General features: G+C 39.9%; 1 protein-coding gene and 1 pseudogene across 1 annotated transcript in view; both read right to left on the minus strand.

The window, feature by feature from the left end:
* The window catches only part of Mdga2 (MAM domain containing glycosylphosphatidylinositol anchor 2), a 656,085-nt gene that overhangs the window by 199,559 nt on the left and 441,713 nt on the right, over window positions 1-14,813 (minus strand). The window lies entirely within an intron of this gene.
* On the minus strand, window positions 7,398-7,768 carry LOC131924079 (small ribosomal subunit protein eS12-like; annotated as a pseudogene).

Raw genomic sequence — 14,813 nt, forward strand, 5'->3', positions numbered from 1 at the left:
ATCTCTGGACTCCGCATGTGCAAACACAGATATGAGCAATAGCCCCAGACATACACAAACGCATACAATCACACACAAATAAAAATAAATAGCTATATAGACAATAGAAAAAACAGTAAGTTATGAGTTTTGAGCTTTTGATTCTAATTTTAGTGATTTCCCATATATATATATACATATATATACATATATATGTATACATATATATACTCAATATTGGTACTCTGTCTCATGTTCATTTATATATGTATATGTGTATAAAATGTAAATCTTTTCAGTATGCATACATGTTGGGGGAGTTCCTCCAGACTTCTGCAGCTGGTTTGATTCCAGAGTGTTAGCACCTTGCTTTGATCTGTGTGGTGATATTTTATTTGGGCTGAAATGTGGTGATATTTTATTTGTGCTTTAATAAATAAAGTTTGCCTGGAGATCAGAGGAAATAGCGAGCCACTTTAAGTAAACAAAGAATTTAGACAGCGGTAGCTCACGCCCTTATTCCTATCATTTAGCAGGCAGGATCTCTGTGTATTCAAGGCCACACTAGGGTACAGAGCCAAGCGTGGTGACACACGCCTTTTATCCCAGTACCAACCATAGAGGCCTGGAGGTCTGTACAGACAGACAGAAAGTGACAGAGCTGTGTAGGAAGAGGAAGTGAGGTAGCTGGGCTAAGAGAGCCAATGAGAGGGCAGAACAGCAAGGCAATAAAGGCGTGATTAGACAGGAAGTAACTTGCATTTGGAAGCTGCTGAGTTCGTGAGGTAAGATTAACTGTGGCTTTCCCTATTTCCCTGATCTTTCTCTAAGACTTTCACCCCTATGTTTGGCTCTTTTTTTTTTTTATTCAATAAGACCATTTAGAAATTTGTCTACAGATATGCCTTTTATGATTGTTACCTTTTTCTCTCTGGTACCTTCTATTCGAAGTCTTATCTGAGACTTTCCTAGGGGTTCTATGCCTATGTGAAACTTGGTTGGGGACAATCGAAAAACTGAGAACTTTCTTTTGGCATTATCCCTTGGGCAGGGGTGGGAGTGGGAGGGGGGCACTTAGATAAGAGGTTTTGGTATATGGAATTTACTAGCTAAAGGTATGAATTGTATAACAACAAAAGGGCCCTTTGCTAAGCGACAGGGAGTCAGTTGTCTAGAGACTGAACCCTTTGCAGCTGGAAAGACTAAAATTTTCATCTACAGAGTGCCTCTGTGCCTTCTTTCCACAGACCCTCATGAACCCACACGATATATACAACACACATACATATATAAATACAGAACACTGAGTATTAAGCTGATAAGAAAAAAAAAAACTTTCAAAATGAAATAGAAGCCCCCTTTTTAAATGACATCATAAACTATTTAATTTATAAGATAAAAATGCACTTTTCAGTTGGAGATAGCTTCTAGGTTAGGGCTGGGGGCTTGTGTCTACCTCCCCTCTCAATGCTGTGACACTATCTGGCTTAGACCCTTAGGCCGTGTACATACAGCCGGGCTCTGTGTGTTAGTCATTTTGCGTCTAAGAGGCCCCTTTCCTTGATGTCTTCCATCCCTAGTGGCTCTTACAATCTTTCTGACTCCCCTTCCACTTATAAAGAAGAATTAGTTTTCTCCAACAGAAAAACACCAGGTATACAAACCACACTTAAGACAGGCCCCATGCCCACCAGTAAATAGCCAACATAAGACAAACATAATAGTATTTTTGGAAGGTTTTGCTCACAATGCTTTGCTTTGTCTAGGCATCCCCCCGCCCTTACAGATCATTTGCCCATATATTATGGTTTCTGATTTTGTTTTTAGGGGTTTTCTATGTGTATGAATGTGTGTGTCTCAGAATCTGTGTGTGTTTCTTGTGCTTTTTCTTTTGCTCCTTCTAAAATGTTTGTTGATTTGTTTTCATCTTCATTTATTTTACCATCATCATTATTATTTTTAGATGCCTGTTTATATTCTATTGATGGAAAAAAGGGAGTGCATTTGGGTGAGTGGGGGTGAGTGGAGGTCTGAGAAGAGTTAGGAAGGGGAACTGTGATCAGAATATATTGTATGAAAAAAAAAACCTATTTTCAACAAAAATATAAAAAGCCTTAAATGCAATTATAAAAAAGAAAATGTGTTTTTTGATTTAGATACTACTTTCCAAGAAAAATTGAGCTACAATCCATGAAGGCAAACTAAATGGCTTTCTCTTGAATTGAGAAATTTATTAAACATAACAATCACATCATGGGAACAGACGCCACTTGTTAAGTGTGTTATCGAAAACATGATAAGCAGCTGTAGCACGAGAGTAAGTGAGGGGATTAGATGGAGCAGACACAGTAGCTTTTGCTTTTTAGTATCTTCAATCAAAAGAGAGAATCCTTTCCATATCTGTTAGGTCTCAAACCTGGCACAAAGCTCAGGTGCCTAGTAACATATCAAAGCAGAGCCAGGCTCTCTCAGCATCCCTCAGTTCCTACTTGTCACAGGCTCTTCCTGGCTACCTCCTACCCTGAACTCTCCCATTCAGGTATTGGACTGGGCTTCCTTCCCCCAGCCTTTGGCCCCTGTATAATTCAGCCATTTTGGCTATGCCCGTCTCTTGGCCCAGGCAGTTTCTCTTGGCCAGCTGTTCCTCTTTTGATCTCCCTCTCCCTCTTTCCTCACATGGCCTAGCTCAGTCTGCCATGTTTACTCTGGACTCTTCCAGATGTTTCTGCCTCTGCCCTGGTTATGCTCTTCCCTCATGCCTACAGTACAGCTTCTCCATGTGGGATCAGTCAAGTCCTCCTTTTTATTTATTTATTTTTTTCATTCACTATGTAGTAGTCCAATGGACTTTGCAATTTCTTATTTAACGCGTGCAATATAGGAGTCCTGTGTCATAATCTATGTAAAAAATATCAAAAATAAGTCTTTTTTTGTCAATACCATAAAACTTGTGTTTAGGGCAAGGAATTAAAATCTTTTCATATTCCCCACCTCGGAAGACTTTTATTCAAATGTTTCATTCCTCCCCACCTAGTAAAACCTTTGTTTTCACAAAGGCCCACTGCTCTCTTCTAGAACTTGTTAGCCTGGAGCAGTGGCCTCTTCCCCAGTCCTTCCTCAGTTTCTGCAGACTAACTATTTTCAGACTAGCCAACTGAGTAAGACGGTGGGGTCGGACCCCAGCCAATGGAGAAAAGATACAGCTGCCATCTGAGTTAGACTCAAAACCAAATTCACATTCTGTCTCTGTGTGTTTGCTCTCCCAAGCACACCCTCTTGATCGAGCATAAAGTGTGTCTTCCCCAGACACCTCGGTTGGAGTGGGGGGTCTCTTTCTTTTCAACCCTGAACATAATTCTGATTTCTATAATGATGATTTTAATGATACATGATGATATGAGTTACTGCTATGGATGGAATATATTTCAACAAAATTCATCCAGAAACCTCTCTCTCGGTGAGATATTTGGAAGCATTGCCTTTGAGAGGTAATTAGACCGTAAAGGTGGAGTCCTCAGGTACAGAAATCTCAGAGAAAACATGCATGCTTGTTTCTCATCCCCCTCTGGGGCATCTCACAGACCCAGGCTCTTTATTTTTGTGGTACATGTGGGTACATTTAAATCTGAGAACTATTTAGAATTTTTACACCTGAGTAATCTTGTACAAGATCATTTCCATGACTCAATAATAAGTAATTCCAAAGAATGTTCATAGAATATATTGCAGAGTTGTAGTAAACCTAGCAGTTTCTGATACTGGAAGTGCTGGGAGTTTGGGGGTGGTTTGTTTGGTTGGTTTTGTTTTTCAATCTTACTCTTTGGCTAGAACCTCCAGCTGCTGCTTGATCCAGAAAGCACCACCTCTCCCTCTCCAAGCCCTACCCTCTCACAGAATCTCCAAACAAGGGGGAAAAAAAACACAACAAAACAAAACAAACAAACAAACAAAACAGTTCCTAATTCCTGGTGTCTGCAGCAGCTCCTCCCCTGAGGTTGCCAGCAGCCTAAGTCTACATCCAAAGTGTTATAACTGGGCACAAACCCAGCTCATGGAGGATACATTATCACTCCCTTGCCTGCAGGGTATTTAAGCTCCCTGCTTTAGGTCAGACACATGATTTCTCCTGCCCCTTTTCCTACCTCAGTCTCTGGGGGCTAGAGAATTCACCTAAGAGTTGCTTTGCTCAAAATAATCCTGTTCTTTTACTTTTTCAGTTTGTCTTGATCTGGCTTACTGAGTTGAGGGAGAAACCTACTACTTGAGGTACAGAAAACCTATAACTTATGAGACTCCTATGATACGAACAGAGAAAAGTTGCTTCTAACAGAGAGGAAAGGTGAAAGGTACCAAAAAAACCTTGCTGGTTAGAATTGATTCTGCCCCATTCATCAAGCTTGACTCCATGAAAACAAACAAAAAATATCAAAGAGACTGGAGGGTTGATTCATACCATAAAATGTTACTAATTAGTTGATATCATTTTCAGCTTAAAACATGTTAATTATTAAAGCATTGTGCATTAAATTCTTCAAAGCACTAAAAATTATTTTTATTTTTTTAACCCAGGCAATATGGCCAGCCATGATTTTGATGACGACTCTATGTACATTTATAAAGATGTGAGAGAAAGTTCCGGAAAGGGAAGTTTGTCGAAAGAAGGGCACTGTCCACAGAACCTTGTGTAAAAGCTGATTGTCTGATTAGTGCTTCAGTGGTTGTGGAGAGGTTGGCATGTCGCAGGTCCAGAACGGACTGCAGTTTCCACCTGTCGTCTATAGCCCCTTTCATACCCATTCTTGTGACTAACAAGTGAAAACATTTAGAGTGTACAAATTTAAAAGATCATTAGCCTTCCCCAACCAAAGGCTGTGTCATCAGACAGCCTCTGGGGCCTATGGCAGAGATTTCCCTCTGCTTTAATCTCACTACTCAGGGTATCCACTAATGTATATGAGAAGTGCCGTAATATATCATTTTCTCTGTTTTTCTACTAAAAAAACTTCAATGAACTGTTACTGTAAGGATTCTGTCCTTAATTGCATCATCAGCCTGTGACAGGTGTCCCAGCCTATAAAGCAGGTGGGCCCTCTGTGCGTCTCTCTCTTTCCTTTCCGCTCCTTCCTTCCGTCTGTCCTCTCTCTCTCTCTCTCTCTCTCTCTCTCTCTCTCTCTCTCTCTCTCTCTCTCTCTCTCTCTCTCTCCTTCACTCTCCCTCTCTCTTTCCCCTCCCCCTCTCTCCCAATAAAGCTCTATAAAGGTAAACATGGCTGTGATTCTTCCAATCAGCACTCTCCTCTGCCGGCACGGCCGCCACCGGTGGCAGCCAGCCACGAGGAGCAGCATGCTGTTTAACCAACAGCTACCAGTTTACAAAATGGATTCAGCGCAAGCTAAATCTGTGTTTCTGGGCAATTATCACTCGTATGTGGCTTCAGAATAAACCATCTTTTATTCCCTTTGGTATGAGGGTTGTTTTTTTTTTTTTTGCATTCACAAAGAACTCCTTAGATATTTGAATGAAAAATAAGACCGTAAAGAGACTAGGAAAGTTGAAATGATTAATTTTATGTTCAATGTGGCTAGGTGTGGTTATTTGTTTGGCCAGATAACAGGGCTTAGAAATCGTTTCTAAAGGGTATTAATTCTTAAACTAATAGACACAGAGAAACAGACTTTGACCACAGAGGAATGGCTTCACCTAGATGAAGATGAAGGCTTTGAGTGTCCAGAAGAACCGGGACATCTCCCTAATACTTCAGTGTAAACCAGAACATGAGTCACCAGCCTGCTGTCCTGAGGCATCTAGACAAGCCTGCTGCCAAAGAAAACTTACCAGGCTGGCCAGCTTGACAAACTGTTAGGTTCACAGCAGTCCCCCCCCCCCTTCAAAAAAACAAAACAAAACAAAACAAACAAACAAACAAACAAAAAAACAGTAGTGCTGGTGACAGTGTCCTAAACAGGACTCTGAGAAGGTAAAAGGATTGTTATTGGGTAAACAGAAGCTCAAGAGTACCTTTCTATTTACCAGAAAAGCCACTGCCTTCCTTATTCAACCCCCAAATCAACTACCTCTGGCAAGGGCATCTAACTCCCAGTTAATGTGAACATATCAGGACGTATCAGAAAGCCAGCCCCACCCAATCCACCCCACCACCTCCTTGCTGACCGACTATCAAAATCTACTTGCTTTTCTGCCATTTTCTGTTCTTTCTGCCCCTCAAAAATAGCCTTGGCAGGTTGATCCCCAAAGAATCCTTTCTTTCTACCCATGGAGTGGTCCAGTTTAGAGATTTGGCTTTCACTGCGCTCTTGCTTATAAAAACACCAGACTTGCTGACTTCCACAGAATGGAAGCCAAGGAGTGGAACATATTTTTTTCTTTCTCTTTATGTGTATATGTATATCTATGTGAAAAACTAAAAAATGTTCCTCTGATGGCAGCAAGCAGAAAGGTGTATAAGGCATAAGGCGTGAGGGCCAGGAACTAGGCTGGTTAAGCATTTAGGCTTTGAGTAGCACAGTTCAGCTGAGATCCATTTGGATGAGGACTCAGAGGATTCCAGTCTGAGGAAATAGGATCAGCTGAGGAATTGGCGAGGTGAGGAAGCTGTGGCTTGTTCTGCTTCTGATCGTCCAGCATTCACCCCAATACCTGGCTCCAGGTTTGTTCTTGTTTAATAAGACCTGTTAAGATTCATGCTACATTCCTCATTTAATTTTCAAACAAAACAGAAAACTTGGTCTATGTAACTTTTCACTTCTTAATTTACACTAATAATTCTGACTATGTATCCTAAGAATACAGTTATGCATCATAGCTCCTTACTATGTCACTATGATAAAGTTAAAATAGCTATTCCTGCAAGAAGGCAAACAATTTAAGCTTACTTTCTTTAAAAAAAGATCATCTTTTTATTTTATTATGAGAGTGTGTGTGTGTGTGTGTGTGTGTGTGTGTGTGTGTGTAACTCAGTGCTCCTGTGGAGATCAAAGGGCCGATCATGGAGTTGAATCTCTCCTTCCAGCTTTACATGGGAACTGGGGACCAAACCCATGTCACCAGAGTTGCTGAGCAGGCACGTTTTCCCATTTGGCCCTCTTGCCAGGCTCATCAAACTCACATTCTACTCCCTCCACCTTGGAGGAACTTTGTTAAGACAGAAAGTAAAAGGGAGTGAAATGACAGTATGCTTTAAGACAAGATGTTTACGAGGAGGTCAAACAAGGCTATTCTAGGGAGACATGAAACACTGCGTCCTGTAGAGCAGCTAATTAAGACAAGGGATAAAGATCTCAAAATAGATTCCAGAAGTCCCTAAGTTTGACCATATTCATTAAGGCCTTCCTACCACTAGAGACAGGTGAGGGTCACTCCCACACAAGCTTTTTTTATGAGCCAAATTTTTTATTTACTCATTTCATGCACTTGAAGTACTTTTCTATGACATCCTTGGCCTGCGAGTCTTTGCCATAGTTAATCACTAGACAACTGCAACCAACCCACGTTCTGGGGCTTCCCGTCTAGATCGATTTTACAGAAGTCTACCTGTTTCTCTAGTTTCTTGCTGTCATCAACCTTAGTCATGTTGATTTGGTGCTCAGCACCAAGTGTCTCCACCAACTTGACGTACACAGGCTCATCACAATTGGATGCGAGCGCACAGAGATGGGTTTGGCAGTTTGTCTAAGGCTCTGTCCGCTTTGTAGATGCCACGTGCTAGGCCATCATGGATGAGGACGGTGTTCAGCGCCTCTTGCAGAGCAGTCTTGATGTCCATTACACCTCCAGCACGATACCTTCCTTGGCCTCGGCAGCGGATTACAGTCGAGGCCAAACCTTGAAAGCCCCCAAGCCTTGGCCTCCCTGCGGCTGCACACAAGCTGACTTTTGAAAAGAAGTTCACAGGCTGCTTTCTGCAGGTGAAGGAAGCAGAAACCAGCCAAAGGGCCTAGAAGAAACAAAGACCAGCCAGGCTGCCTACAAGAGGCTCAGACCCAGTGAAACAGGAAAAAAGGACATGGTCCTAACCTGTTGATCTGTGAGGAGGCTGTGCACTGGGCTCCAATTTTCCAGCTTTTGTGAATCGCCACCCTGTAGGGTGTGCTTTTGGTGCAACTGTCTTTGAGTTATTTCTGCTCCTGTCAGTGACCCCTCACTCATATTCCTGTAAGTAACCCCAATACAACTTACTGATTCACAAGCAGGATTTGGGTTGTAGCCATACATTGGTCTGCCATGGGCTCCCTATCTTGCTTGAGAAGACATTTGTACATATCTTCCCTGGAACAATGTCACACAATAAAGTTTGTTTCTTAAATACAGTGCTTTCAAACTACACATTTTCAGGGACTATGTTTAGCGGCATGAGAAAGTCAGTACCAGACTAGACTTTAAAAATCAGGTTTTCCAAGCCTCTCATTTCACACTGACAATGTCTGAGGCAATTTTGGAAGAGAGTACCTCAGCAGGAGTTTATCTTCCTGTTTTCTGCAAGGGGCCTCACAGATGCCACACTAGATGAGACAAGACTGCCACAACATGCCAGATACATGCTAGTGCTTGCTGAATCACTGAAGGTAAATATGGACAACGTCTTTCTTCACTGTATTTCCAACTTCCATAATAATCTAGATCCATTTCCAGGAACACAAACACGAATTTGATATTCAGAAGTTTCAGAGTGGTATAACTTATATATAAAGTTATACTTTGCTGAAGTACTGGGTTACCAATAACAGAAATGTATCCTTAAGGAAATAAAAACTACAATAACCATACTGTGATCTTCGTAGTCTAAAAATACAAATATATTCTTAATATCAAAAGCCAGGAAAAATATGTAGATGAAATAAAATGCAACAAGAGACAAGAGTAATGAGGAGATAATAAAAACAGAAAATAAAAACAAATCAGAATTTTCTGTATGTAGGTCTCTCTGTGCATGTACGTATTCACTTAGATTTATGTACATGTGTGTATTCATGAATGCTTGTATTTCTATATTATATTTAATAATGTTTACAATCAAGGAAGGAATAAGAAAGGAAGAATAATATAAATGATTAATTGTGGCTTGGCTTAAAAACTCACCAAAAGTTCCTACATATAGTACTTGTAAAGTATATTTAATAAAAACAAATAAACAACAACAAACCCCAATAGGCTAGGTATGAAGACTTCTGCCTGTAAGAACCAGCTTTTGGTAAAGAGTTCCAGGCCAGTCTGTCTAATAGGAAGATTTCTAGTCTCCCTACCTCAAAAAATAAAACAAAAATCAACTACAAAAGTAGTCAACTGCAATGAGAAATATTTATTGATGCTTAAAATCAAGGTGACTGAAATAACTGAACAATATGTTATACTTCTATAATATTTCCACATGTGGGCTGTGCTTTACTGAAATGCCATATTTCACATGCCAGACTGGCTTCTATTATCCTATACACACAATTTCTTCTCTCTCTATTGTATCATCTAATAGTTGCTCATTCTACCAACTTCTTTTGGAACATTTTTATTCCTCGCTTATAGACATGAGACTCACTGCCAAGTCATGTGATTTCAAGCCATAAATGCTGAATCCATTCTCACCAACTCCTTGGTCTCTCCTAATGCCTCTGCACAGGACTTTCAAGTTCTTTCTACACTTGCAGCTCTCACAAGATCCCACTTGGACCTTAAGACCCCACATGTCCAATGTCTTCACTTTCATCACATTCTTCCTGTCACCTTGCCTTGTATTTCTCTTCAATAAGCTGACTGAAACTTTAATGCTGCTTCAGAAACTCCTCCTCCAGGTAAATGTGTTCTCTGTGTCTCAGGGTAAGCTCTAACTCTGAAGAACTTTTCTTCAGACTCCTCACACAGCCCTTGCCTACATTCTCAAAAAATACCTTTTCAATTTCTTCATATGCAGAAAAGACCAATGATGAAACACTTCTGAATGTTAAAGCTGCTGCCAGCAGCATACTTTTTCCCATTTTCTTCCCAAACAACTTAGTCTTAGGGAGTAAAAGCTACTTTTCTCTTTGGGTTTCAAATTGTTTTTCTATCCCTACCACATTCTCAATCCCAACAAAACTGATTCTGTCCCATAAGATTCATCTTTGCTTCTCAATTTGGTCATCTGCATAGTTGTGCACATTGGATGAGTTATGTGAAACACTTTATGTGATATATTTGATATAGTGTTTGGCATATATTAAACACTATGAGACATTGTCTTAGTGTTCTATTCTGTGAAGAGACACCAAGACCATGGCAACTCTTATAAAGGAATGCATTTACTTGGGGCATGTGTACAGTTTCAGAGGTTTAGTCCATTTTCATCATGGTTGGAAGCATGATGGCATGCAGGGAGACATGGTACCTGAAAGTTCTACAGCTGAATCTGACGGTAGCCGGAAGAGAGAGACACTGAGCCTTGCTTGATCATTTGAAACCCCAAAGACCACCCCCAGAGACACACTTTCTCCAACAAGGCCATACCTACTTCAACAAGGCCATACCTCCCAATCTCTGACAAATAGCTCCACTACCGAATGAAAATGACCAAACATTCAAATATTTGAGCCTGTAGGGTCATTCCTATTCAAACCACCACAAACATGTTTTAGTACTACTAGCAAGATAGCTATAGTATAACCTGTGTGTGTGTGTGTGTGTGTGTGTGTGTGTGTCTACTTTGCAGTTGAACATAAGAAAATAAAAGCAAATAGGATTTATCCCACTGTCTCTTCCATCTATTCTTCATATTTTCTTTAACAACTTTTATTATGACAGAGCCATAACCACAGAGCCATATATATATATATTATAACATATATTAATTACAATACATAATAAAAATTATATTTAATTCCACAGCACTGTCTATATAACTATTATGAACTTTTTGGTATTTATGAGAATTAGAGGAAAATACTATCAGTTTTTTTGAAGCAAATGCATGCTTAATGTTCATAAACATAATTGTGTTGATTAGATAATACAAATCCATAGATTAGATATCATTCCTATCCTTTATTAAGAAGCTTTGCAATTTACCTCATATCATAAAGCTAGTAATAGCTAGATAGATTCTTGATTAGATTACCTTTTTGACACAATTTTACTTAACTGTCTCTACTCTGGAAATAATTCAACTAGTTTGCTGATTTATTTCTATAGAGACTCTTTCCTGACATGCAAAAATAATATATATTACTATTTATGTGACATTGTTACATAGGGAATGGGAAAATCACAGTTTTTTAACTTTGAAAAATATACTTGTTTCTTTGAATTGAAAAGTCACAAAAGAGCAGCCATAGTTCTATAGCAATATGAAGACAAATTCTCAAATGCAAGTTCAGAGAAAGATAGCAAGAAGGCTAATTTACTTTCTTGTATGTTTTCAATAATTGATTAATTCTTCCACAAATATAGTCTTTTGTAGTCTCTTCAAGTTTATCACTCAGTTGTTATTCTAGATGATGACATAACGTGATTCCTGATCTCTAAGAGTTTATAGAATACTCATAAAAACAAACCTGTAGGTATGATTCATTCATAATTATGGTGAGTTTGTCCATGTGTATGTATGCATTCATAATGTCCTGTATACAACTTATAATATACAATATTATATTAATTATATACATAATTATATATAACATATTAATTACAATATATAATAAAAATTATATCTAATTCCACAGCACTGTCTATATAATTCTGAAATTTAAGAACTTCTAATGAAAAACAAGAATGGGGAAGTTACTTTCATATCCACTGGGAAGCACATGGTGCTGACTGTGGCTCTTTAAGTTACAAACACCACTTTGAGTGACAGAAACTCAGCTGTTGAGTTCATTTGTCTCATTTCACCTTTGCCATGACTCAGGATGAACTCAGCACGGGAAGTGTAGGAAAGCACTGAGTTGGTGGCCCAGTGAGCGACATTCAGAGGAAGTCACAACTGGAGCAGGGCGGGAGGCAGCAGCCAGCCCAGCCTTCATCCAGCACATAAGGACCAGGTCACCGACAACATGTGGATCAAGAAATAAGGTGGGAAAGACTTTCCTTGGGAGAGTAAGGAGTCATAGAACACCAGAGCAAAGAAATCAGTAGAGAAGCCAATACTTTCATTAAACAAAATGTAGACAGGTTAGATTCAAGGGCACTGCTGAACACGGAATTTGAGTGAGAGTCACTGGTAGGGATTGAAGAAATTAGAGATGAGAATTCTTATTGGAGGATATGTCTAGTATGTGTGGGAGGTTTATTCAGGAACCAGGCAATGAACATCAAGGGACTAGAATGAGACTGAAACAGGAGGTGGTATCAGAAAGCAGAATGCCTCTAGTTCAGCTCTTTCTGATAACTGGAAGTAAGTACACTCTATGCATGTTTCCTTCTACACTTAGAGTTTAATCCAAAGGAATTGACATTTGAAAATGCTTAAAATTAAATCAACCCATTAATGTATTTCATTCACAGCCATGCAGGTGCCTTGACTACATGTATGCCTCAGAGTTGCCACAAGACACCTGGATTTTTATATTCTAAGGCTGGTGACAAACTCAGGATCATCAATATAAAAAAAAAAAAATCATTGCAATGTCTTCAAGTAGGATGCAGCTATTTCTATTTCATGTAGAGTTTAAGAGATTGAAAATACAGTTATTTTCAGATTCTTCATGTTGTTGGGGTTTTTTACTCTTTAATCTTTGGGGGACCCACCACCCAGCTCCCAAATAATTCGCACATGGAGGAGGCTTATTCTTAATTAGGACTGCCCGGCCTTGCCAGCTTTCCTTAATTTAAATTATCCAGTCTACCTTTTGCCTCTAGGCTTTTCCTGTTCTCTTACTTCTGTAAATCTTACTTTTACTCCATGGCTTGCTGTGTAGCTGGGTGGCTGGTCCCTGAAGTTCTCCTCCTTCTCTGGCTACTTCTTTTGTCTTTCCTCCCAGATTTCTCCTTCTATTTATTCTCTCTGCCTGCCAGCCACACCTATCTTTTCTCCTGCCTTGCTATTGGCCATTCAGATAGGTGTTTTAGACAGGCACAGTAACACAGCTTCACAGAATTAAACAAATGCAACATAAACAAAAGTAACACACCTTAAAATAATATTCTACAAAATCTTCAGCATTCTCCATTCCTGTCATATGTTTCATAAGCTCAAACACCTCATAAATATTAATGAGTATGAACTATCATGGTGATGTTAGAAATCGTTGCTATTCTTGGAAAAACTTTTCATTCATTAATTAAAAGAACAAAATATACTTTTAACCTCAAAGTTGTAGGTAGACATCATTTCAGTTTTAAGGAACTTCTTACTTTGCCTAATCCAGGGCATATGCATTTTCTATGAAGAATTTTCCTCTACATCTTATGAAACTAGTCATCAGCTGTTATTTTAAATGATTTGACTTGATGGCTGGTATTAGTCAGCTAGACAGGGAGGCCATTGAGGATGTACCCATCCCTTGAAGTCAGTTTTGGAAATCACCTTCCACTTCTCTGGTAACATTAGAAGGAAGGTCACAACTGCCCCTCCTTAGGCTTCCTGGTCAAAATAATATAACAACTCTAGCCCTTATTGAAGGCATGACACACTGAAATACTACCCCTCCCTAGGTATAGCTGCTTACAGAACTCCCATCATGCATCACTGCTAAGCCTGTCTGCTTTTCTGAGTTCTAAAAAGTATAACTGTTCCTATTTCTTCTTTGTTTTACATTTGAAAATTTATCAAAGTGTGCAAACACTATCCCTGACACTCTGGCCCTTCTCACTCTTTCCCTAAACCCCTCTCCTTTCACTTTTCAGCTGTTGGCCAACTTCCATTGGTGAACCTGCCAAATTTCTTGGATCCTAACTCAAATGGCACGGTTTCTAGTTACCTCTTCTCCCTCTTTCCAAGCAGTTGCCAAAATTTATAGCTTTCCTAGTCTGTTGTTCTCTCAAGTCCTAATAAAATGTCCTAAATGTACCTCCCCATGAGAGGCCTTACCTTCTTGTAGGAAGAAATTGGGGTGGGTTGGGAGAGGGAAGCTGGAGGGGCAGGAGGAGGGCAGAGGAGTATTTTTGGTATATAAAATGAATAAAAAAAATGTCTTAATTAAAAAAAATGTCCTGAAGCTTCCTTTGAGTCTGTTTCAAAGCTTTTATTAAGGCAACTACAAATTCAAAGGGAAATCATGATTTCCCTTTGTGGAGGGGCCCCAAAACAGCTTGACTGAACAGCAGCCATGACAGGCTTAGGGGCCTAGACACAGCTTTTGTGACAGACTTACTGGCAGACAACACCCAGATCCAGGAAAAGTCTTAAGCTGATACCATTCAGGGATCCACCCAGGGATGAGGAAGTACCTGACATCCCAAACATTCCAACCATTAGATAAGGTGGCCAGATGTCCTTGAGTCTAGTACACACTTATTTTTTGTTTTAGATACCCCTAGACAATTGTCAACCAATCAGGGTCCTGAACCCTGGAAATCCCCTCACCCCAACCTCTGCTATGATAAAAACCTCACCCCACCTGAGCTTGGGGCTCTCTGCTCTCACCACTGCATCAGACAGACAGAGGGACTGAGCCCCAGAGCTTGAAATAAAGGCTCTTTGCTTTTACATGCAGGATTCAGTCTCCTTGGTGGTCTTTTGGGGCTCCCTGCAACCTGAGCATAACACCCTTGTAACAGTGGTATTGGCCAGACTGTAGAAGCAAAGGTTGCCGAGTAGGCTTGGGACCCTGAAGATTTTAAATTAAATAGCATAATATCCTCTGGGTTGAAGAACTTGCCGCAGGATAGCTCCTAGTATTAAATATATAAAT

This window comes from Peromyscus eremicus, chromosome 14 (genome assembly GCF_949786415.1).
Source record: "Peromyscus eremicus chromosome 14, PerEre_H2_v1, whole genome shotgun sequence".
Taxonomy (NCBI): Eukaryota; Metazoa; Chordata; class Mammalia; order Rodentia; family Cricetidae; genus Peromyscus; species Peromyscus eremicus.